At 44.7% G+C, this 23,535-nt stretch overlaps 1 long non-coding RNA gene across 1 annotated transcript in view; it reads right to left on the reverse strand.

The window, feature by feature from the left end:
• Nucleotides 1-1,342: 1,342 nt before the first annotated feature.
• The window catches only part of LOC115089512, a 91,889-nt gene continuing 69,696 nt past the window's right edge, over nt 1,343-23,535 (reverse strand). The window contains exon 4 of the long non-coding RNA XR_003856131.1: nt 1,343-1,419. This is a non-coding gene — a long non-coding RNA (uncharacterized LOC115089512). The remainder of the gene's footprint in view (nt 1,420-23,535) is intronic.

Consider the following 23,535-nt stretch of genomic DNA (forward strand, 5'->3'; position numbering starts at 1 on the left):
TGAGTACAATCAGTTTATAGCATTGACCTCCGACAGTCCTGTTTCTTGCCAACGAAGGTAAGAATCCCATGTCAAGTGAAATTTGTTCAAGGAATGCTGTTTTTCAGCCATCAACTTGTTGATAGTACGTACACAATTCAACCTCCTCAGTATTAGAGGTATTGTGAGGCAGTGTGGCACTTTCCACAATTTTGCTATTTCCAGTCTCACGGCAGCACATATTTGAAGAACAAACGGATGTGTTTGAGCTATCCTTCCATGTCAATGACATTCAATAAAACCAGTTCCATCGTTAGTTGTATTTTAGCATTTAAAATATTCAAAATATTATCTTCAATATGTTTCCACAAGGGGTTTATACAATCTCCTGACCACTACATGTGAACATATGTGCCCAAGGTATCGCAGCCTCTCCAACAATTACCATCAGAATTGGGTAGAATTTTCATTAACCGTACCAGGGTCTATATAATTGTTTGTAGCTATTTTCAACCAAGAAAGATGATATAGAAATCTTAGTGATTTATTCAAATACCATGTCCCAGTCACGTTGCGTAAAATCTCTATGGAGGTCATTGGCCCATGCTCGCAAGTGAGCCGGCTTATGGGTAAGTCTTACGTTAAGTAATTTGTATATCTTGGATATTAGTCCTTTGAGGGATATTGGTGTCGAACAATAACCTTCGAACAGAGATCTCCCCTGAGAGAGAGCGAGTGTTACCTGGTTGCCCTTCCAGAAATGTCGAATTTGAAGATATGTTAAGTAGTCTGATGGCACTAGCTTGTGTTTCTGGCATAACGTATCAAAAGACGTTATGTCTTCTCCCCCCTATATGTGCTCAGTGCGACAAATACCCTGTTTTTTCCAGCCTAGGAGAGAGGAAAGCGGTTGGCACAGTGGAAAGGTTATGTTGTGGAACAAATGAGTTAGGAAATAGCAGAGTTTATTCCCCACTAATTTTGTTTTCCATTTGTCCCACATATTCATAGTGTGTCTTGTGGGAGGGAGCATATTTGGACAAGGTCACCAGGTTTTCCTGGTTTGCCATGGTAAGGCTGCCAAGGGCATCATAGGCAACATAGATTGTTCTATAATCACCCAGTGTTTGACTTCTCTTACTTAGTGTCATAGCACTAAGGGTTTTAGCTGTGCCACCACAAAATACCAAGTAAGATTGGGTAAACCCAGCCCAAACAGCAACAAGAGCAAGACCTGCACTTAAGCAAGTAATATCCACACAACAGTGCAAGTGAATGTAGTAGTCCCAAAGAAGTTCAATAAAGATTTATTGTATTATCACATTATTATGCGGCAACTCCACTGGCTTCAAACAACAGACTTTACACAGGGGTCCCCTGTCACGGACCCGTGTTTCGCCGAGGCTGCGTCGGGAGGGACATGGGGCTTCAAAAAGGAATCTAAAAAGAAATACATACATACAGGGACTAGATTAAACAATGGACAAGACAGTCGACCAGAATCAGACAAGAATATTAAAAAATTCCTACCTTAATGTAAATATTTCAGACATGGCAGGGAGTGCGCCTAACCAATGTTCAAACTGACCTTTAAACATAGCGGAGTCAAGGCGCGTAGAGGAGAGCCAATCACGAGACTTAAGCGAACCAATCAAAACCCTCTGCCGACCCCAAGGCGCCAAACGCAATCAGACGAACAAATACCATTCAAGTTCTCTATTAAGACCTGACGGAATTACAGTGTCTAATGTGTGGATCCATCTCTGTTCTTTTCGACCAAGGTGTTCTGAGTAGTCACCGCCCCGGGAGGGGCGTGTGACCACTTCCACCACAAAGAAGAAAAGATCAGAGATGGAGTGTGACAAATGTTCCCAATGTTCTACTAGGGGTTCACTCTCCTGAGAGTTCCTAATGTTAGAACAGTGCTCAATAATGCGGGTCTTCACCATTCTGGTAGTTTTGTCAACATATAACAAAGGGCATGGGCATTTTATCACATATATCACTCCTTGCGTAATGCAATCTGACAGAGCCCGCAAGTGAACCATTTTTTTCATTACAGGGTTCTCAAAGGACGACAGCGTATCAGTATGACGACACATAGTACAGTGTCCACACGGTCTGTGGAGTCCCAGCGAACGGGTCTGAATACTCCCAGTCAAAAATTCAGTGTGGACTAGTCTATCCCTAAGATTCCTGCCCCTACGGTATGTGAACCTCAATGGGTCATGAAACACAATTTGTAAAGACAACACATGCCAATGTTTACGGACTATGCCAGTAACAGCCCTACTCAGGGTAGAAAAAGGTAGTATACAGTTATTCCCTTTATCCTATGACTGAGTGTGAGGAAGGGATAACAAGTCTCGGTTCACATAGAGTGCATGCTTAAAAGCCTTTTTAATCACTTTAATAGGGTACCCTCTCTCCACAAACCGGACAGACATCTCCTTAGCTTGGACTAGAAAATCAGAACATGAGGAACAAAGCTGTCGTAGCCTTAAAAACTGACCTGTTGGTATGTTAGTCCTCAATGTTCTTGGGTGGCAACTGTTAAAGAACAGTAATGTATTCCTGTCAGTATCCTTTCGAAACAAAGTAGTAGAAAACTTTCCACCCTCAGATGAAATAAAGATATCCAAGAAGGAAATCTGCAATAGGTCTATACTGAAATTGAACTATAGGTTTTTATTAAGTGTATTGAGCCAGTCCATAAACATGTAAAACTGTATGTCTGTTCCAAGCCAAATAATAAAAACATCATCAATAAAACGCAACCAAAGGTGAATAAAACTAAACCACTCCGCTGGATACACACAAGTCTCTTCAAATTTGGACACATACAGGCACGCCAGGCTCGGGGCCATGGTGGCCCCCATGGCTGTGCCTTTTATTTGTTGGTCAGAAGTACTATTGAAACGAAAAAAAAAAAATTTGTTAGCGCTATCTCCGCCAGCTCTACCAGAAAGGAAGTTGACACCCGATGAGGAGAGGGACGCGAGTTCGAAACCTCCTCAATCACTACCAGTGCCTCGTTTTGGGGAATATTTGAGTAGAGAGAAACCATGTCCAATGTCACATAAAAAAATGGACCTGGTGGTACACACAAATCCTCCAAAATAGAAATGAGGTGAGACGAGTCCCGTACATAAGATCTAATCTTGGGCACGAAAGGTTTCAGAAATAAATCCACAAATTTGGAAAGGGGCTCCAAAATAGATCCTATACCAGACATGATGGGTCATCTGGGTGGTTTAATCAGTGTTTTATGAACCTTAGGGAGGGTGTAGTAGACCGGGGTGATCGAAAATTCTACTAACAAAAATCTCCCCTCACGGTTCGTTATCATTTTGCTCTCTACAGCTTGCTGTACTATAGCCTTAATCTGATTTTGTAGACACTCTGTGGGATCCCCGGGTAATGGCAAATAGAAAGAAGAATCATTCAACTGCCGCAAAACTTCAGTTTCATAGTCTCCTCTATCCTGTACCACAATCACTCCCCCTTTATCCGCAGACTTAATCACAACATCCGAATCATGTTCAAGATTACTGATAGCCAGATTCTCACTCTTAGTAAGATTATAGCGAACATATCTATTTTTCAACCAAAGGGTATGAACATCCATATTAACCAAATGTTCAAAAGCTAGGACCAGAGGATCTATGGGTCCCGGAGGCATCCATCAAGACTTATTGTAAACCAGAGACCTGTCCTGAACGGGTGGAGAGTCTGCAAAAAATAGGTTCAATTTTAAAGACCTAAAGAAACAATATAGGTGTGTATCTGTAAATCAAAAAGGTTACATTTTACAGTCGGTACAAAAGATAGACCCTTCTCTAGGACACATAACTCGTCTTTTGATAAAGGGCAAGATAACAAATTAAACACCACATTAGAATTTATTGCCAAGGGTCCACTTGTTGGCAGGCCGATCTGGTAATCCTTTGCCTTGGTAGAGTACCAGTTTACTGACCCTAGGGGGCTTCCGTTTCCATATGAAGCTGAAAACCTTTCTTTGGCATTGTTTAAGCATGTCATTGGAGATAGGTATAGGCAGGGATTGAAAAAGATATAATAGCTTTGATAGAAAATTCATTTTGATAGTCGCTATTCGCCCTAGCCAAGATATATGAAATCTGCACCACAGATCCAAATCAGTGAACGCTTTCTTCAGAAGCGGGGGCGTAATTCAAATGAAATAATTCTTTGGGGTTGTTGGATAAGTAAATGCCCAAATATTTTACTTTATGGCAAGCCCACAGAAAAGGATGTTGTTGTTTCAATGTATGTACTGTCTTAGGGCTACACGTAAGATTTAGGATCTCTGATTTCTCCCAGTTCACCTTAAACCCTGAGACCGTGCTGAACTCCCTTACATTCTTTTCTATAGCATTTAAAGATTGATGTGGTTCAGTGATAGTAAACATGATATCATCTGCGAATAGGGATAATTTGAAAGTGTGTTGAGAAAAGGTAAACCGCGATACCCCAGGATCCCCTCTAATAATAGTAGCTAAGGGTTCAAGAAATATTGCAAAAAGTAGTGGCGATAACGGGCATCCCTGTCTGGTCCCCCTTCCCACCATAAAATAGTCAGAATAGCCCCCATTGATTTTCAGACAAGCCTTAGGGTTGGTGTAATCCACTGTTGGCAGTAATCCACTGACAGAAAGCTGACCCAAAGCCCATCTTCTGTAACACCCGGAAGAGGATGTTATGATTCCCGGCCGCGGGACTCCACGGCTGGGCTCCTACCTCCCTCCAGGCCAACTCCGCGGTGTTTCCCAGCGGCCCCCTGCTCTTTTAGGGCCGCAGCTCAGCCTCTCCATGGCGGTGCCTCCACGAGGGAGACGCCGCCGAACTCCTGCAATTCCTCCTTCAGCTCCGCCTCCTAGGCGCGCGCGCGCAGGAGGCTGTAATTTAAAGGGACCGCGGGGGGGGGGGAAAGGACAGCCCGGCCCTCTGGAGTGATGTCAGACGCTGGCAATATTTAAACCAGCACCAGCCTTCAGTCTTCTCCTTGCAATGAGGTTCGCTCCTTGGAGAATCTAGTTGCTGTCTCCACTCTCGCTTGTTCCTGTTGCCTGTTCCAGCTTGTCCCGGACCCCTGCTCCGTTCCAGTCTTGTTCCTGTCTCCAGCTTTGTCCTCACCCGCTCCTGTTCCTGCTTCATCTTGGCTTGTCTTCCTGATTCCTGACTTCAGTTTGTTCTCTGGTAATCCTGCTTCGCTGCCTGTCTTGACTCCTGGCTTGTCTTCGGTCTCTGTTGCTTTCCGCCTGCCCTGACTCCTGGTCCGTCTCCACGTTTTAAGAACATAAGAACATGCCATACTGGGTCAGACCAAGGGTCCATCAAGCCCAGCATCCTGTTTCTAACAGTGGCCAATCCAGGCCATAAGAACCTGGCAAGTACCCAAAAACTAAGTCTATTCCATGTTACCATTGCTAATGGCAGTGGCTTTTCTCTAAGTGAACTTAATAGCAGGTAATGGACTTCTCCTCCAAGAATTTATCCAACCCTTTTTTAAACACAGCTATACTAACTGCACTAACCACATCCTCTGGCAACAAATTCCAGAGTTTAATTGTGCATTGAGTAAAAAAGAACTTTCTCCGATTAGTTTTAAATGTGCCACATTCTAACTTCATGGAGTGCCCCCTAGTCTTTCTATTATCTGAAAGAGTAAATAACCGATTCACATCTACCTGTTCTAGACCTCTCATGATTTTAAACATCTCTATCATATCCCCCCTCAGTCGTCTCTTCTCCAAGCTGAAAAGTCCTAACCTCTTTAGTCTTTCCTCATAGGGGAGCTGTTCCATTCCCCTTATCATTTTGGTAGCCCTTCTCTGTACCTTCTCCATCGCAATTATACCTTTTTTGAGATGCGGCGACCAGAATTGTACACAGTATTCAAGGTGCGGTCTCACCATGAAGCAATACAGAGGCATTATGACATTTTCCATTTTATTCACCATTCCCTTTCTAATAATTCCCAACATTGTTTGCTTTTTTGACTGCCGCAGCACACTGAACCAACGATTTCAATGTGTTATCCACTATGACGCCTAGATCTCTTTCTTGGGTTGTAGCACCTAATATGGAACCTAACATTGTGTAACTATGGCATGGATTATTTTTCCCTATATGCATCACCTTGCACTTATCCACATTAAATTTAATCTGCCATTTTGATGCCCAATTTTCCAGTCTCACAAGGTCTTCTTGCAATTTATCACAATCTGCTTGTGATTTAACTATTCTGAACAATTATGTATCATCTGCAAATTTGATTATCTCACTCGTCGTATTTCTTTCCAGATCATTTATAAATATATTGAAAAGTAAGGGTCCCAATACAGATCCCTGAGGCACTTCACTGCCCACTCCCTTCCACTGAGAAAATTGTCCATTTAATCCTACTCTCTGTTTCCTGTCTTTTAGCCCGTTTGCAATCCGCGAAAGGACATCGCCACCTATCCCATGACTTTTTACTTTTCCTAGAAGCCTTTCATGAGGAACTTTGTTAAACGCCTTCTGAAAATCCAAGTATACTACATCTACTGGTTCACCTTTATCCACATTGGAAAAAAAAAAAACCCCACAAAAAGAAAACCCAACCCAAAAAGTAGCCAGAAGCTAGAAATAAGCTAGGAGCAGTGTATACCTAAGTAAAAAAGTTGGATAGTTCAGCTCAGTTACTCACCTTGGAAAGGTGTTGAGGTAGTGTGATTGGGTTTGAATAGGGACCAACATTTGTTTATCAAGGGAGCAGTGAGTCACTCAGGCTGACTAACTGACTGTTAGTCAGCCTGAGTGTCTGAGTGTCTCCGAGCCTGAGTGTCTCTGAGCCTGCTCCGAAATCGGAGCGGCCTCGGAGGGAACAGGTAGCGCGCGCTGGGCTCGGCGCACGCAGGTTGCACAAATGTGCACCCCCTTGTGCGCGCCGACCCCGGATTTTATAAGATACGCGCGGCTACCTATCGGAGGCCTGCGGGTAATTTAGAAAAATGCGGTAATGAGGGTTGGGAGGCCGAAACGGGGGGGGGGGGGGGGGGGGCGATCCTGCGCTAGCCGGCAGCGATCGCATCTCCGCAGTGCGATTGCTGCCAGCATCGCGCCCAATAACTACACCATAGAAGGTGTAGTTATTGGGTGCGAAATAGGCAGCAAAAAGGCTCCTTACCTTTTCACTGTCTGCGCCGTCCACGCAGAGTCGGCCCCGGTGACGCCCCGACTCCTCCTCTTCCGGGGCCGACTCTGCACCAATTTAGGTAGCGCAGGCATGCGCTCCTTCGCTAGCTATTGCAGGCTTGCGCTGTTAGTGCAAGCCTGCGATAGCCTTAGAAAATAAGGCCCTTAAACACTGTCTCAGTGATACCGATTTCTATTAGTCTCTGGAGTAGAATTTGATGATTTATGGTGTCAAAAGCCGACGATAAGTCCAGAAGAACTAGGGGATATGACTTTCCATGATCCATCACTTGTATGTATCCAAAAGTGATAAAAGAAGTGTCTCAGTACTAAAATGACATCTAAATCGAAATTGTGAGGGGTATTAAATATCATTAATATCCAAAAATAAAGATAATTGTTTAAAAACTGATTTTTCAATTAGCTTTGCTAAAAACGAAAGATTTGACACAGGTCGATAATTGTTCAACGTCGTGGGATCTAAATTATTTTTCCTTAAGGATGGGTCATACTACTGCACCTTTAAGGATGTTAGGTAAGGTTCCTTCTACTAGGGACTTATTTATAATGTTAGTATTAACTGGGACAATAGCTTCAGAGATCAGTTTCAGATCTGTTGTTCTAATTGCATCTAACGGATGATTAGCTGGATTTAATGATCTCAATAGTTGTTCAACTTCTGTGCTAGAGATCTCATCAAAATTAGCCTATTTTTGATGGTCTCTTGCTTTCAAAGTGATTTTCTGTTGAATAGACATCAAAACTCATTAGAATTTTCTCAATTTTTTTCTTTGAAAAAACTAGCAGTTTTGTCACATCGTGACTCTTCTAAATTTGGGGTGGGCTGGGTTACGTCAGAAGTTAGTTTCTGTACTAAATTGAAAAGTGCCTTATTATTATTAGAAAATTTATTAATTGTCTTACCACAGTATTCTTTTTCTCGCTGAGTCAATGGTCTTTTTATAATGTGCTAAGAATACCCGATAATTAGTTAGTGCTTCAATAGATCTAGTCCTTCTCCAAATTTCTTCTTTCTTTTTTAGCATTTTCTTATTTGATCTGATTTCATCTGTATACCAAGGATTTGATTTCTTGTCTGATGTAATAGTCTTAGTATGCATTGGATTGATTCTATTAGCTACCTCTTCAGTTATTTTAATCTATGAGCCTCTGCGTCTTGTGTGGAGGAAAGATTAATATTGTCTAATTTTCCTATTGTTCTGGTCCATAAGAAAAGCAAACAAAATTAGAAGGGGTCTTCTTCTAGCAATTGTAGTTTCTTGAGATGCCTCTAAAATCTCGTAAATATCCAGCATTAATGATTGTCCATCAGCTTCCTTGCTAGTTTCTGTAACTTGTGGCAAGTAGGATGCTTTGGTGATCACTGGCATAGCTGTATCTGGAAGCTTTAAAACCTGAGAAATATATATTTTAAAGAGTTCCAATGGAGATATCATCTTAATCACAGGAAAATTTAGAATTCTTAGACTATGGGATCTTAGGGGGTCATTTATCAAAGTGCTATATGGCATTTTCGCCTGTGTTAATGCATTTTTGCATGCAAAAAACGCCTTTAACGCATGCAAAAACACCTTTAACGCATGCGAAAACGTCATAACGCATGGTGCGATGCAAATTAAGAAAAGGGGAGGAGTTTGGGGTGGGATTTGAGCCAAGTGGGCTGGCTTCGCAATTTGCAAAGCCATATCACACAGCTTTAACTTGACTTTTTTCATTTGCGTTAAGCCATGCGATATGGCTTTATCGCACTTTGCGATGTTTTCGCAAATAGCATTTTAAGCTGCTGGAGAGATGGACTCTCTACCTGGTTGAGAGAACATTGCACAAATCTCATCTTTGGTTGAATTTCCTCACTGCAAAGGTCATCAAATCTTCACAAGAGAGCACTGTTCTGTTCATACATCTCACTTTGAATGTCAAAGTGGCCCCTAACCCCTACACTCCTACCTAAACCTCACTTCGAGTAACTAGGTGGGACTCATATAGAGGTATTTATTATTTTATTTATTTATTTAACACTTTTATATACAGAAGTTCGTATGGACATCACATTGGTTTACACAGAACGGATAGAGAGGAGGAAATGTAAAAAATCAGGGTAGAAAGTTACATAATTGTTGCGGCCGTCGCTGCCCGACGTTTCCACTCCGCCCACCTGACTCCCTCTTTGGTTGATGGAAGTTTGGCTGCCGCGGCGTCATCTTGCCGACCTCCTCCGGTGTCCCCGGACCGGCTAGACACTGCCTTCTACCATGTTCTCCTGAAGCCTAAGGGTGCACACGCGGCGCGGCCCTGACTCAAGTACCAGCTGTGGCGTGAACCTCAGGGGCGTCCCCTTGAGATGACATCATTTTCACCGGATATTTAAGGTCTTTGTTTTTGCTACTATTCGAGTTAGCAATGGTTTACCTAGCTTCCTCCATCAGGCATCGCTGAGGATGGGATTCATTCTCTGCATACCTTGCTACTCTGCCTCCTCGGACTTTACCAGGGGTACCCACTCCTCAGGGGCCTCGCTCTCTCTCTTGCTTTTCAGGTCACAGTCTGGAACCGGTACTCGCTCCTTGAGGGCCCACGTTCCCGGACCTGCTACCGAATACTACTTCTGCCAGGAAGTCACCGCTGCCTACAACACCAGTGAGTTACCATCTCTCTCTCAGAGCTTTCCCTGGAACCAGATACTCGCTCCTCAAGGACCTACTTCATTCTAGCCTCTTTCTTGAACTCTGCATACTCTGCCTACTCACTATATTCAGTTTCTCTACAGCTCAGCCATCCTGGGATCGCTGTTCCAGTGCCTGAGGGACTACAGCCCAGCTGGGCTCTTCCAGCTCACTACTGCCACCTCTGGTGGTTCACTATACAGTTTAATAAAAGATCTAGTGTGTGTCTGTCTTCCAACTCTGAGCCTGACTGGTGGCCCCTCTTGGGATCTTTCCCTGGGGGCGTGGTCATCTGCCACTGGCCCAAGGATCCACCCACAATTATCACAAACAATAACAATAATAACAAATAACTTATTAAACTGATATGGCAATGAGTAGAGGTTAAAGGATAGTGGAGGAAGTATAGGCAAAGAGGGGGTGAAGCAGTAGAAACAAAGTAACTGGAGTAAAAATACTAGAAGTAACTCGAGGGGTTATGTACAGGGGAGATGGTCACATGTTAGCAAGAGGGAGTGGCGAGGTGTTACATGAAGGCCTGTTTAAAGAGCCAGGTCTTTAATTTCTTCTTGAAGGTCTGGATGCAGGGCTCAAGTCGTATATCAGGGGGCATTGAGTTCCAGTGATAGGGGCCAGAAATGGATAATGCTCTGTCTTTGGTGGAGTTGAGGTGTGTGAGTTTAGCAGGGGGAATTAATAGGGTGCCGGGGTAAGCTGATCTGGTGAGTCTGGTGGGGGTATGGAAGTATAGAGAGTTGTTTAGCCAAAGCATGGTTTGGGTTGTGGAGGTTTTTGTGAATTATAGTGAGGGTTTTATATAGAATTCTGAAGGAGATGGGGAGCCAATGGAGATCTTTTAGGATGGGAGTGATATGATCGCGTTTTCGGGAGTTAGTGAGAATCCGGGCTGTGGGATACCTACCTAATATGAGGGCCTTATAACTAGCCTCTCTCTGGCAGGAATTGCCCCAATTTGGGTATTTACAGCAAAGTGCGAAAAATAAGATAGTGCACTTTGTGATAAACAGCCTATTACCATAAAACACGCCCCTTTTCCTATCGCATGCGATATTTAGTGCATTTTGATAAATCCAGAACTTAGAATGTTCTCTATATTTTCCAACTTTCTATTATTTATTAATTCAGCTTGCACCAAGTTATGCTGAATCTTTTCAGATGCAGTCAGGCTCTGCTACAAAACTTCGACTTTGTTAGTTTGAGAGATGTTATGCTTGACCGGAGAGCCTTGAGAGGCTTCGGCAATCTGTTGCACTTGACAGAGGTCAAGCGTTACTGGGAGCTCTCCAGCAGAAACAAGGAGAGTGTGTGGCCTTTATGGTGAAACCATCCAAGTCTGAGAGGCTTAAAAAAGCAAGGAAGACCTTAGAACTTAGAGTAGGCGTGATGACTTGGAAGCAGACATGACGACTTGGGACTGGGTCAGACAAGACGAGGACTTGGAACTTTAGGAGCAAGGAAGAGTCCAGGCAGAGCTCAGCAAAGAACCCCGGCAGGCGACTCCAGCCACCATGGAACTGGATGTGGCTGGCTGGAGACAAGGTCTGGGGCAAGCAGCTGAACCCAGGAGAGGACTCAAGACACAGTTCAGGAAGGGAGAGTCCAGGCAGTGCTCAGCGAAGAACCACCGGCAAGCGACTCCAGCCACCACGGAACTGGATGTGGCCGACTGGAGACAAGGTCCGGGGCAAGCAGCTGAACCCAGGAGAGGACTCAAGACACAGTTCAGAAAGGGAGAGTCCAGGCAGTGCTCAGCAAAGAGCCACCGGCAAGCAACTCTAGCCACCACGGAACTGGATGTGGCCGACTGGAGACAAGGTCCGGGGCAAGCGGCTGAACCCAGGAAAGGACTCAAGACACAGTTCAGGAAGGTAGCAAGCCAAAGGCCCTCCGAGGCCGAGACAGGAAGAATCCAGGCAGTGCTCAGCAAACCACCGGCAGGCGACTCCAGCCACTACGGAACTGGATGTGGCCGACTGGAGACAAGGTCCAGGCAAGCGGCTGAAACAGGAAAGGACTCAAGACACAGTTCAGGAAGATGGCAAGCCAAACGCCCTCTGGAGGAGTTGGCTGCAGGAGAAAAGAAGCAACAAGGCAAGCAATGTCCCTCAGGCACCCTACACAGCCCACCACAGGGCGGACCCACGGGGCTGGTCATGGACCACGAGGGTAGCGGAACAGGCAAATCTCAGTGCCTCTTGGAGACATCAGGAATCATGAACATTTGGAGAAGACATCAAGGAATTTGGACATCACGAAGTGGAACTGAAGACATCACGGAACTGGAACTGGAACCGGAACCGGAACATCCATGGATGAAAATCAGAAATGCCAGGCAGGAGCTGGAGATGGGAAGTCCTTGAGAGAACAAGCCCCTTGCCGAAGCCAAGCCTGAATGCAGGGGAAGTCCTTTTGTAGCCCAGGAACAAGGCAACTCCCTGGGAAGAGTTCAGATGGGTCACACCTGGCTGGCCCTATAACTGAGGAGAAGTGCTGCAGGTCGGCCCCTAGGCAGAAGGGCGTGGCCCAAACCAGGAAGTCCATGCAGAACAGAGCATGCCTCAGGCAGGCCCCAAGGACATCGAAGGCCTCCCAGGCCCTGGAGCAAATCCTGGACAGTTCATAGGCGAGACCCCGGCTTCAGAGCGGCCTCCAGGAAAGAGGTAAGAGGCCTCCTGTAGCAGCTACAGGAGGATTCATAACAAGAGGAAATCAAATTTGCATTCATTACCACTTGATTTTTAGTTTCCAAGGTAATTTTTGATAAAGAAGGAATTGAAGCTTCAGAGATTTTAAAGCAGACCAAATTGTAGCACGAGACATTTCAGGAGGAGGCTGAGTATTAATCACAGAGTCTAAAGTTCCCGGAGTTGCACCTCCTAGTCCCAAAGTTATGCCTGCTCCATTTCCCATATCTACAGACAATGGTGGTTCTATCGATGTTCCCATCGAGTCGTGGAGACCATAATCATAGAAACATAGAAATAACGGCAGAAGAAGACCAAACGGCCCATCCAGTCTGCCCAGCAAGCTACGCACTTTATCCATTTTTTTATTTCCCTTTTTCTCTCTCCCACCTGTTACTATTGGCTTCCAGTACCCTCCAGCCCTAATTCCCCTCCACCCCACCACCAATGTAGAGAGCAGCGCCGTATCTGCATCCAAGTGAACATCCAGCTCAATTAGGGGTAGCAACCGCTGTAACAAGCAGGCCACACCCCTGCCCCATACTCTTACCCACCCCTGTTTTTTTTTTGTTGGTTTTTTTTTTTTTGGAGATGGCAGCCCTCCATCCTTCCGCTCCGTGAAGGTGGAACACCAACCACTGGCATCCCGCTCAGTGAATGCCTCTGTGGCTACTGCCGCTCCGTGCAGTGTTTTGCTGCCTCCTCTTTATTCACGCCCTCTAGACTTGATGGATCCACAGTGTTTATCCCACGCCCCTTTGAAGTCCTTCACAGTTTTAGACTTCACTGCTTCCTCCGGAAGGGCATTCCAGGCATCCACCACCCTTTCCGTGAAGAAATACTTCTCGACATTGGTTCTTAGTCTTCCTCCCTGGAGCCTCAGCTCGTGACCTCTGGTTCTGCTGATTTTTTTCTGATGGAAAAGGTTTGTCGTTGTCTTTGGATTATTAAAGTTTTTCAAGTATCTGAAAGTCTGAATCATATCACCCCTGCTCCTCCTTTCCTCCAGGGAGTACATATTTAGATTCTTCAATCTCTCCTCGTATGTCATCCGATGAAGACCCTCCTCTTTCCTGGTCGCCCTTCTCTGTACCACTTCCATCTTGTCTTTGTAGATACGGTCTCCAGAACTGAACACAGTACTCCAAGTGAGGCCTCACCAAGGACCTGTTCAAGGGGATAATCACTTCCCTTTTCTTACTCGATATTCCTCTCTCTATACAGCCCAGCATTCTTCTGGCTTTTGCTATCGCCTTGTCGCATTGTTTCGCAGACTTCATATCATTAGACACTATCACCCCAAGGTCTCTCTCCTGCTCCGTGCACATCAGCCTTTCCCCCCCATCGAATACAGTTCATTTGGATTTCCACTCCCCATATGCATGACTTTGCACTTCTTGGCATTGAATCTCAGCTGCCATATCTTCGACCACTCTTCCAGTTTCCTTAAATCCTGTCTCATTCTCTCCACTCCTTCCGGCATGTCCACTCTGTTGCAGATCTTAGTGTCATCCGCAAAAAGACAAACCTTACCTTCTATCCTGTCCGCAATGTCGCTCACAAAGATATTGAACAGGACCGGTCCCAACACCGATCCTCGCGGTACACCACTTAAAACCACTCTCTCTTCAGAGAAAGTTCCATTAACCATCACACATTGTCTTCTGTCCGTCAACCAGTTTGCAATCCAGGTCACCATCCCCAGCACTTGCAATCCAGGCCACCATCCCCAGCACTTACATGCTCGCGGGGGAGTACATCCTCGGCTCCTCGTATCCCTCAGGTCTCTTGGAGGGCTTCATTCGGCAGTTCGACAGCCATATCTCCCCAACAAATCCCCGGGAGAACCGCTGTATCTGCCTGATCTCCACTCATCTCATGGCCTGGTGGAGCAGGCCTGCTTGGCACACCAGGGCTCAACAAGATATTCAGGGTCAAAGGGGACGGTGTTCGCTCTACATCCGTTCCCAACACGACCACATCTCCCTGTATATTAGTTGAAGTCGCCGCGAAGAATCTCCCGATCTTTGGCTGAGTGATTTCTGAAGGAGAGGAGCTTAATACAGCCCCCCTCAATCAGGCCTTTCTCTTCATATGCAGCATTGGAGCAGTTTGTGCGTGTTTTTAGGGATAATTTTCAAAGCTAAATTATGCGCATAAGTTTGCTTTGAAAATTGGCATAACTTACCTGCATAGGTGAACCATAACCTACATAGGTTGTATAAAATTATTGCCTGCAATTATGTATACAAAATTATCAGGTTTATTTTGAGGGAGGCCTGATATTTCCTCCTTTTTCTTCCAGCATAGCTGGAAGGATCCTGGCACCATGAACCTTCATTTGCAACTACCTGGAGATTTTTCCTCTGTTTTAATAAACCTTCCTTCCCACTCTGGTCATTGTAGCAATGGACCTGAGGCCAGGAGCTGTGCACCAGCGGCTCCCTCCAGAACCTTGTATCTAATTTCAGTCATATGATGTCAGCCTCAATGATGATCACAACTTTGCCCCCCTACCTCTGGGGTTATGAACACTGCCACTGCAGTACCTGATCTAGGGTGCTTGATTTGAGAATTGAACCAGGGATTCTCCACATGGCGATGCACAGCACTGCCACTGAGTCACTAAGCTGACCCTAAAAAAAAAATCTCTGTTTTAAGGGCTTTTGTATTGCAGATGGTAATTTCATGGCATGTTTTTTTTCCATAAGACCAAATGCATGGTATCTAGAAACATTTTTCTTTGCCATGACGGATACTCAGCTTCATAGGGTGGTGGGCCTCAGAGACCATGGCCAAACCAAAATCTGGCCCTTCCCACAGAATTGCTGCAGGAGATCCAAGGCCACATCTGGAAGGCAGCAACTGTTTGGCAGTAGGAAGAAAACAGCATCAGTGTGTCAACTGCATCCTCCACTTCTGCAGCTCTGGGACTAACCGCTGATTTAAACCGCACAGGACTCTGTATAGGCATACAGTCCAAAGCAGCAGTCAAGCCAAGCAGCAAAGGAGGAGGAGGGGATGCAGCCAGAGGCACCCCCATTCTCCTTCTCATGCTGCTCTTCAGCATGGGGGGAAGGGCATATAGAAAGGAAGAGAAAAGGGGGCAGATCTTGGTTGGTTTGGCTCTCCCCAACTGCTGTGCCTGCTCATCCTTATCTTTCCATGGCAGTCTACAAGCAAATATAGACAAATCCAAATATGTCAATGAGAACAGGCATCAGGGTTGGTGTCTAGGGAAGAAACTAAGGTTGGCATCAGGAGCCCCAAAGCTCTGCCTTAGTGATGTCACTCAGTTTCACTACCAGGGGCTTCGTATAGTGCTTTTGACCCTCTGCCAGGTATTTTTTTTATATTCTGCCTAGGTATTTCCCTATTCAAAATGGAGAGAGAGAGAGAGAGACTATATATAAAATCCTCATAGTAGTCAAGTATTTGTACCTCTATAGGAGGGCCATCTAATAGCTCGAGGTGAGGTGTTGGTGGTGTTGTAGGGTTTAGGGGCCAGTTTTTCATGCAGAGAGAGACGTACAAACAGCACAGTACAACTCGATGAAGATTTGATGACATGATGTAAATTAACTCTGCCTGTATTTTTTTTTTTTTTTAAAGAAATTGCGGTATATTGTCCTCGTTACTTCCCGTTCATTAGAGTTCCTATCTCATTTCGCTCTGCTGCCCTATCTTTTCTAGCTGCTCTCGCCCCTACCCTCGCTCCTCCCCTGTTCTCGTCTGCTCCCCCTCTTCCCCCACCGTGTTCATTGTATTTTCTGCCTTTCTAAGTTTTTTGTAAACCGGCCTGATGTGCTCCACGAATGTCGGTATATTAAAAGTGTTAAATAAATAAATAAATAAATTGGGAGAGAAGAAAGTCTCATAAAGATGGAATTTTGTACTGATATCTTGGCCTAGCTTGATGGTACCCTGTTATAGAGTCCATCAAGCTAGGGTGAGCGAACATAGTAGAAATGTCAACTTTGTGAGACTTTCCTCACTCCAAATGACGTCAGATCTTCACCTAGCTGTACTGTGCTGTTCGTATGCTCACTCTACATGAAAAACTGACCCCTAAACCCTCATCAGTACCTTCCCTCGAGCTATTAGATGGTTCTCCTATAGAGATATAAACACTTGACTACTATGCCGGCCTTAGCAATATTCTCTCTCTCTCTCCCCAATTAATGCATGCTATTACCTTAATCCCACCCCTTCCCAAAATTTGCATTCATACTAGCATTATTATCACAACCATTATGGTGTTAACACCATAACACATTTTGATGACTAACCCTGTAAGTTTGCACCTGAGGCAATGGAGGGTAAAGTGACTTGCCAAAGGTCATAAGGAGCAACAGTGGTCTCCCTGGTTCATAGCCCACTGCTCTAGCCACTAGGCTGCTCCTCCACTCCATTCTTTCATATACAACTTCTTTCACACATAATAGATTTTATAGATCCTAATTTTGAAAAATATTGAGCTAAAAGGACTAATAGATAGATAATATGTAAATTATAGTACCATGGGGTTCATTTCTTAATGTTTTGCTTCAGTGCAGAAATGGTACTAGATGTATCAATAAAAACATCTTATTTTCAGAGGGGAGAACATTGGCCCAAAGTTTTAATAAATGAGTTCTGGTATCATATCAGACTGGTTTATCATTTTGCAGTGCTCAGCAATGGCCACTAGGTGTCACCACTCACCCTATGTACAGCTCCCTTATGGCATTAGCTACTTTTCCCATTACAGCTCATTAAGACGCATTGTACAGGAGCTCCCTATTTTGGGGGCCCATCTAGCAATGACAATCTTTCTCTTTCTCAGATGAAGTCTTGATTATTGTAATGTACTTTGTTAGCCTTCCAACTTACTGTGGTGTAATGTGGTGGGTAGATGGAGCTTGATCCTGCAGGAAGAACCTTCTCTCTTTTGTGACTCGACTCATTCTTTACCTTCTGCACAGGGGAGCATTAAGGGCCTTTGGTTATTGAGTAAAGAGTTGAGAGGCTGAGGGACAGGAGGACTAAGAAAGAAAGGAGACTGGGGAAGCAGGTTTTGCTGGAGCTCTGTAGATTTTTATGGAGCCTTCAAGACATCAAATGGGTTTCTTAGGTGCTGAAAATGTAAAAAAAAACGCCAGCACAAGGCAGGAGAGGTGGAAAATATTATGTACATCATGTGACAAAGTTCTTTTTAAAATGTTACACAGTGCTTTGAATGACTTTCTCAAGGCTAGGGAGGCAACCTATAAATGAGTGAAATAAAATACAATACAGTGTATGAAAAAGAAGAAGATTAAGAGAACAAAGGCAGAAAAAGAACAAAAAGGAGAAAGTAAATAAAAAATAAGAAATGTAAAAGAAAATATTTGACACAATAAGGATGATAAAATATTTCTTTTATTTTTGAAAGAAAATAATTAAAAAATTGAAAGATTTTTTTATATGAATTGACTGGGCATATCAAATGATCTAAACCAGTGGTTCTCAACCTATTTCCCATCGTGACACACCTGACAGACCACGCTCCCATGTGTGACACACTGCTCATTACAATTCACGGCGGAAATAAAAAACAAAGGCCCAGAATTATTTTTATTGTTAAGAATGACATAAGGGAAAAAAATAAGTACTCTGACTGAACAGAAATTGCATAAATAGTAAATATCCCTTAACAAAACAGCATCAATTTCCAGCACTCAAACAGTAACCACCTTACCTAAGAAAAGGCAACACTGAAAATATTACACCAGGCCTTAAGACACCAATACACCTCCTATTAGGAAAACAGACCAAGCCAGGCTGCTGTAGAGCCCTACACAGAAATGCCAGCAGGATACCTCACCTCAGTCACATGTGCAGACCCTCACCTAACAAAGAATAAAGAAACCATAAAGCATAATGAGAAACATGCAGACAAAAACTGGAAACCACAACAAGCCAGAGAGACTGTATGCAGTGTAACAAAGGAAGAAGAGAAACTTTACCAGTCCTCAAAACAAATCAAGAAATATAAAATCATTAGCAGTAAAATCATACAAACAAAAAGAACAATTTCAAAGTAGCTGATGAAAAATGGAATATCCAGTAATTAAAAACTCATATAAAAAATGTCTAGATACCAATAAAATATTTCAAAATAGCAGACACAAAGAACCAATAATGAAAAATAAGGATAAAAAAATGCTTTTCTCTGCATACCTGGAAACATTTGATATCTAGGTGCCCTGAGATTGTTTTGAATTTGAAGGAGGAGGGATGGTTTGCTTGCAACTTTCTCCTCTCTCTGTCACACACAAGTGCTCTCTCTCACACTGGCTCTCAATCACACACATCTACACATGCTCTCTCACTTACATAGGCTCTCAATCATGCACATATTCACATGCTTTTTCTCTCTCACTTATATAGGCTCTTAATCATACATTTAAACACATGCTGTCTGTCTTTTCACACTTGCACACACACACAGGCTTTCAATCACACACATACATGTTGTCTCTTTCTCTCACACACATAGACTCTCATTCACACTTACACACATGCTCTATCTTTCACTTACACACAGGTTCTCAATTACATACTCACATGCTCTCTCATCTACACTGGTTCTCAATCACACACAGACACACATGCTCGCTCTCTTACTTATACACACAAACTCTTAATCATACAACCCTGCTTGAACCACCATTATGACAGAGCACACCGTTTCCATCCAGAAATGCGTGGCTTGTAGATGTCGGTTGATGCTCTTGAGATCCAGTATAGGCCAAAATGATCCTTCCTTCTTGGCAGTGGCGTAGCCAGAATTGATTTTTTGGGTGGGCACAAGGTTTTTAACATGGGTGGGCTGTAGGCATGCAGGTCTACTAGTTGTTTTTTTACTGATAAATAATGCCAAATTATGCAGCATAGCATTCACATCTACGCCTAAGTATGAGGTTTACTTAATGATACAAACATAATTCACGGTGATTTGTGGTACTTTAGCCTTCTTATTATTACGATTTTATACACGGTTCCTACCTGTCCATAAATTTTGAGAGAGCGGTTGTGTTGCTTATATTTAAATTGCTAACATCTCAAAATATAGATATATATTTTTACCTTTGTTGTCTGATCTTTGTATTTTTCTAATCAGTTGGTCCTGGTCTCTTTTTCCCATTTTTTCCCTTATAGATCATTTCCTAATTCCTTTTCAGTGTCTTTCTTCTATTACTGTCTTCTTCCCTTCCACACACACACACACACACACACACACACACACACACGCTTTCTCTCACAGACTCCCTCTCACACACTCAAGCTGTCACTCTCATATGCTCTCCCCCCCCCCACCCCACAAGCTCACATTCAAGTTCTCACTTTCTCACCCCTCCCCAGGCTTATATTCTTATGCACACACAGACGCACATCCAGGCACCCATTCTCACCCACACACATAAACCCAGATTCCCATTCTCACCCACAAACCCATGCTCCCAGTCTCACCCACACATATTCAAGCTCCCATTCTCATCCATACATATACACATTTAAGGTACTATTCTCACCCACACATACACACATTCAAGCACCCATTCTTATCCACATATTCAAGCTTCCATTCTCACCCACCCACACAAACCCAGGCTCTCATTCTCACCCATATATACACACATTCAAGCTTCCATTCTCACCCACCCACACAAACCCAGGCTCTCATTCTCACCCATATATACACACATTCAAGCTCCCATTCTCACCCACCCACAAACCCAGGCTCCCATTCTCAACCACACATACACACATTCGAGCTCCCATTCACCCACATATTCAAGCTTCCATTCTCACCCAGGCTCCAGTTTTCACCCACACACACTCCCATTCTCATCCACACATACACATTCAAGCACGTGCACAGCTTCCGCTTTCTCCCCCAAAGCAGGAAGATCAGCTGCCTCTCCTATTGCCACCGGCCTCCTGCTATCTTCGGGCGTCCGAACTTCCTGTCGGGGGGGGGGAGCGGAAGCGCAGCGCACAACGTCCGCTTCCTCCCCCCCCCCCCCCCCCCAAGCAGGAAGATCGGTGGACCATACGGCCCGACGCCCGAAGATAGCAGGAGAACGGGTGGCAGCAGGAGAGGCAGCTGATCTTCCTGCTTTGGGGGAGAAAGCGGAAGCTGTGCGCGGCGCTTCCGCTCCCCCAAACAGGAAGTTCGGCGGGCCCGACGCCCGAAGATAGCAGGAGAACGGGTGGCAGCAGGAGAGGCAGCTGATCTTCCTGCATTGGGGGGAGGAAGCGGAAGCTGCCCGCGGCGCTTCCGCCCCCCCCCCCCCCCCGAACAGGAAGACCGGTTGGCCATACGGCCGCAGCACTGCTTCCCCACGTGTGCCGTGATGGCGCGCGAGGCGTGGGTTCTCTTGTTCGCTGTCGCGGGGATGGGATCCCGCGACAGCCTTGCAGTTCCGGTGCCAGTTGGGTGGGCCTGGGTCTAAGTTGGGTGGGCACCTGCCCACCCAGGCCCACCCGTGGCTACGCCACTGCTTCTTGGGCATGCCAAAATAAATGGAACATTGGCCCACATTTTGCTGCAAATTGGGAACGAGAATCACCGCTTTCAGAATCAAAAGCCATTGAAATGTTGCTTCTACTTCTACCCTTTTCTGAGGGGAGTTGCATGGAGAGACCATGAAGGCATCCAGAGAAATGCAAAGAAATTCTAGAGCATAGCCATTCTGAACTACTTCGAGAGCCCATTGATCTGAAGTAATCTGGGCCCATCTGTGATAAAACCAGGATAGATGACCACCTATCTCCTGCACCACCAGATGACCCCGCAAACCTTCATTGGGAAGACCGAGGAGCTCTGTCTCTGGAACCTGTATCCTTTTGAGGATCCTGGGAGCGAAAGAACTAGATCTGCAGAAAGGATGGGATCTCTGGGAACATAAAGGGCATGGAACGGTTGCCCTATGAGGAAAACCTAAGGAAGGTAGGACTGTTCAGATTGGAGAAGGACGACTGAGGGGGGATATGATAGATGTCTACAAAATCATGAAAGGACTTGAACAAGTTAACAAATTGGTTATTTACACTCATATAATAGGAACACTAGGGGATACTCTATGAAGTTAGCAAGTAGCTCATTTAAACAAATTGAAGAAAATTCTTTTTCACTCAGTTCATAGTTAAGCTCTGGAATTCATTGCCAGAGATGTGGTTACAGCTGTTAGTGTAATTGGGTTTAAAAAAGATTTAGTTAAGTTCCTAGAGGGAAAATCCATAAACTGCTATTAATTAATAAGCAATAGTAGCTTGAGATTTATTTATTTATTTTTTAATTTTAATTTTAATTTTTATTTCAATTAATATAATTATTCAATTTACATTGAATGCAAAAAAAGGAAATACAAACTTTCACTTTACAATACTCAAAATTGCAATCAAAATATAATTATTTCTTGCATTCCTCGTTACGAAACAAGTATGAGGAAGATCCAATACTAGAGCAATTTTAATTCAAACACTTTTTTTTTTTTACTCAAAATGATGAGAGATTGCAAAGTTAATTTTTTGAAATCCAACTATTCAGAAATTGATGTTCTAGGCTCAGATCTTTAGTTCCAACGAGCTTCCAAAAATGTTTCCAGTTGATCTGGTTCATAATAGACGTTATCTTATGCCATTTGGTTTGGGGTAGTAACCGCCGTAACAAGCAAGCTACTCCCCGCTTTTTTGTGAATGCAAATCCTTTTTTCCACATTTCCTCTTGCTGTTGAAGCTTAGAGCAATGTTGGAATCGCATTAACCGTGTGTATGTTTATTGAATAAGGGTATTAACTCGCATAAAACACTTACAAGGAAACCTAATCACTAAGGGGCGGATTTTAAGAGCCCTGCTCGCCTAAATCCGCCCAAATCCGGGCGGATTTAGGCGAGCAGGGCCCTGCGCGCCGGTGAGCCTATTTTACATAGGCCTACCGGCGCGCGCAGAGCCCCGGGACTCGCGTAAGTCCCGGGGATTTCGGAGGGGGGCGTGTCGGGGGCGGGACCGAGCGCAGCGGCGTTTTCGGGGCGTGTCGGGAGCGTTCCGGGGGCGGGCTCGGGGGCATGGCTACGGCCCGGGGCGGTCCGGGGGCATGGCCGCGCCCTCCAGACCCGCCCCCAGGTTGCGTCCCGGCACGCTAGCGGCCCGCTGGCGCGCGGGGATTTACTTCTCCCTCCGGGAGGCGTAAATCCCCCGACAAAGGTAAGTGAGGGGTTTAGACAGGGCCAGGCGGGTGGGTTAGGTAGGGGAAGGGAGGGGAAGGTGAGGGGAGGGCAAAGGAAAGTTCCCTTCGAGGCCGCTCCAATTTCGGAGCGGCCTCGGAGGGAATGAAGGTAGGCTGCGCGGCTCGGCGCGCGCCTGCTATACGGAATCGATAGCCTTGCGCGCGCCGATCCCGGATTTTAGCGGCTACGCGCGTATCTACTAAAATCCAGTGTACTTTTGTTTGCGCCTGGAGCGCCAACAAAAGTACGCCTATTCGCGGTATTTGAAAATCTACCCCTAATTGTATACCAAATGTTCTTGCTTGGTTCGCTAAAACCAGAAATTTTTTACGTCTGGTCTTGATATCTTTAGAGACAGCCGGGTAGATCCAAAGTTGTTGTCCCAGGTATTGAGAGGTTCTATTAGACAAATACAATTTTAAAACTTTGTCTCTATCCGACGATAGAGCAATTTTAACAAAAAAGGGTAACTCTCTTTTCAACCTGAGAACTATACGAAGTCTCAAGTAATTCAGTTACATTCAGTGAAGCTTCCTCCACTGGTTGATTTTCCTCTTGTCTTTCATTTTACCAAGACAAAAAATATGCATTTGCTACCAATGGTAAATTTTCAGGTTGTATTTGTAACACCTCCTGAAAGTAATTCTTCAATTGCTCTTTTGGAGAGACTAATCTGCATTTCAGAAAGTTTATAATCCTAAGATTAGTATATC

This window comes from Rhinatrema bivittatum, chromosome 4 (genome assembly GCF_901001135.1).
Source record: "Rhinatrema bivittatum chromosome 4, aRhiBiv1.1, whole genome shotgun sequence".
NCBI classification, from domain to species: Eukaryota; Metazoa; Chordata; class Amphibia; order Gymnophiona; family Rhinatrematidae; genus Rhinatrema; species Rhinatrema bivittatum.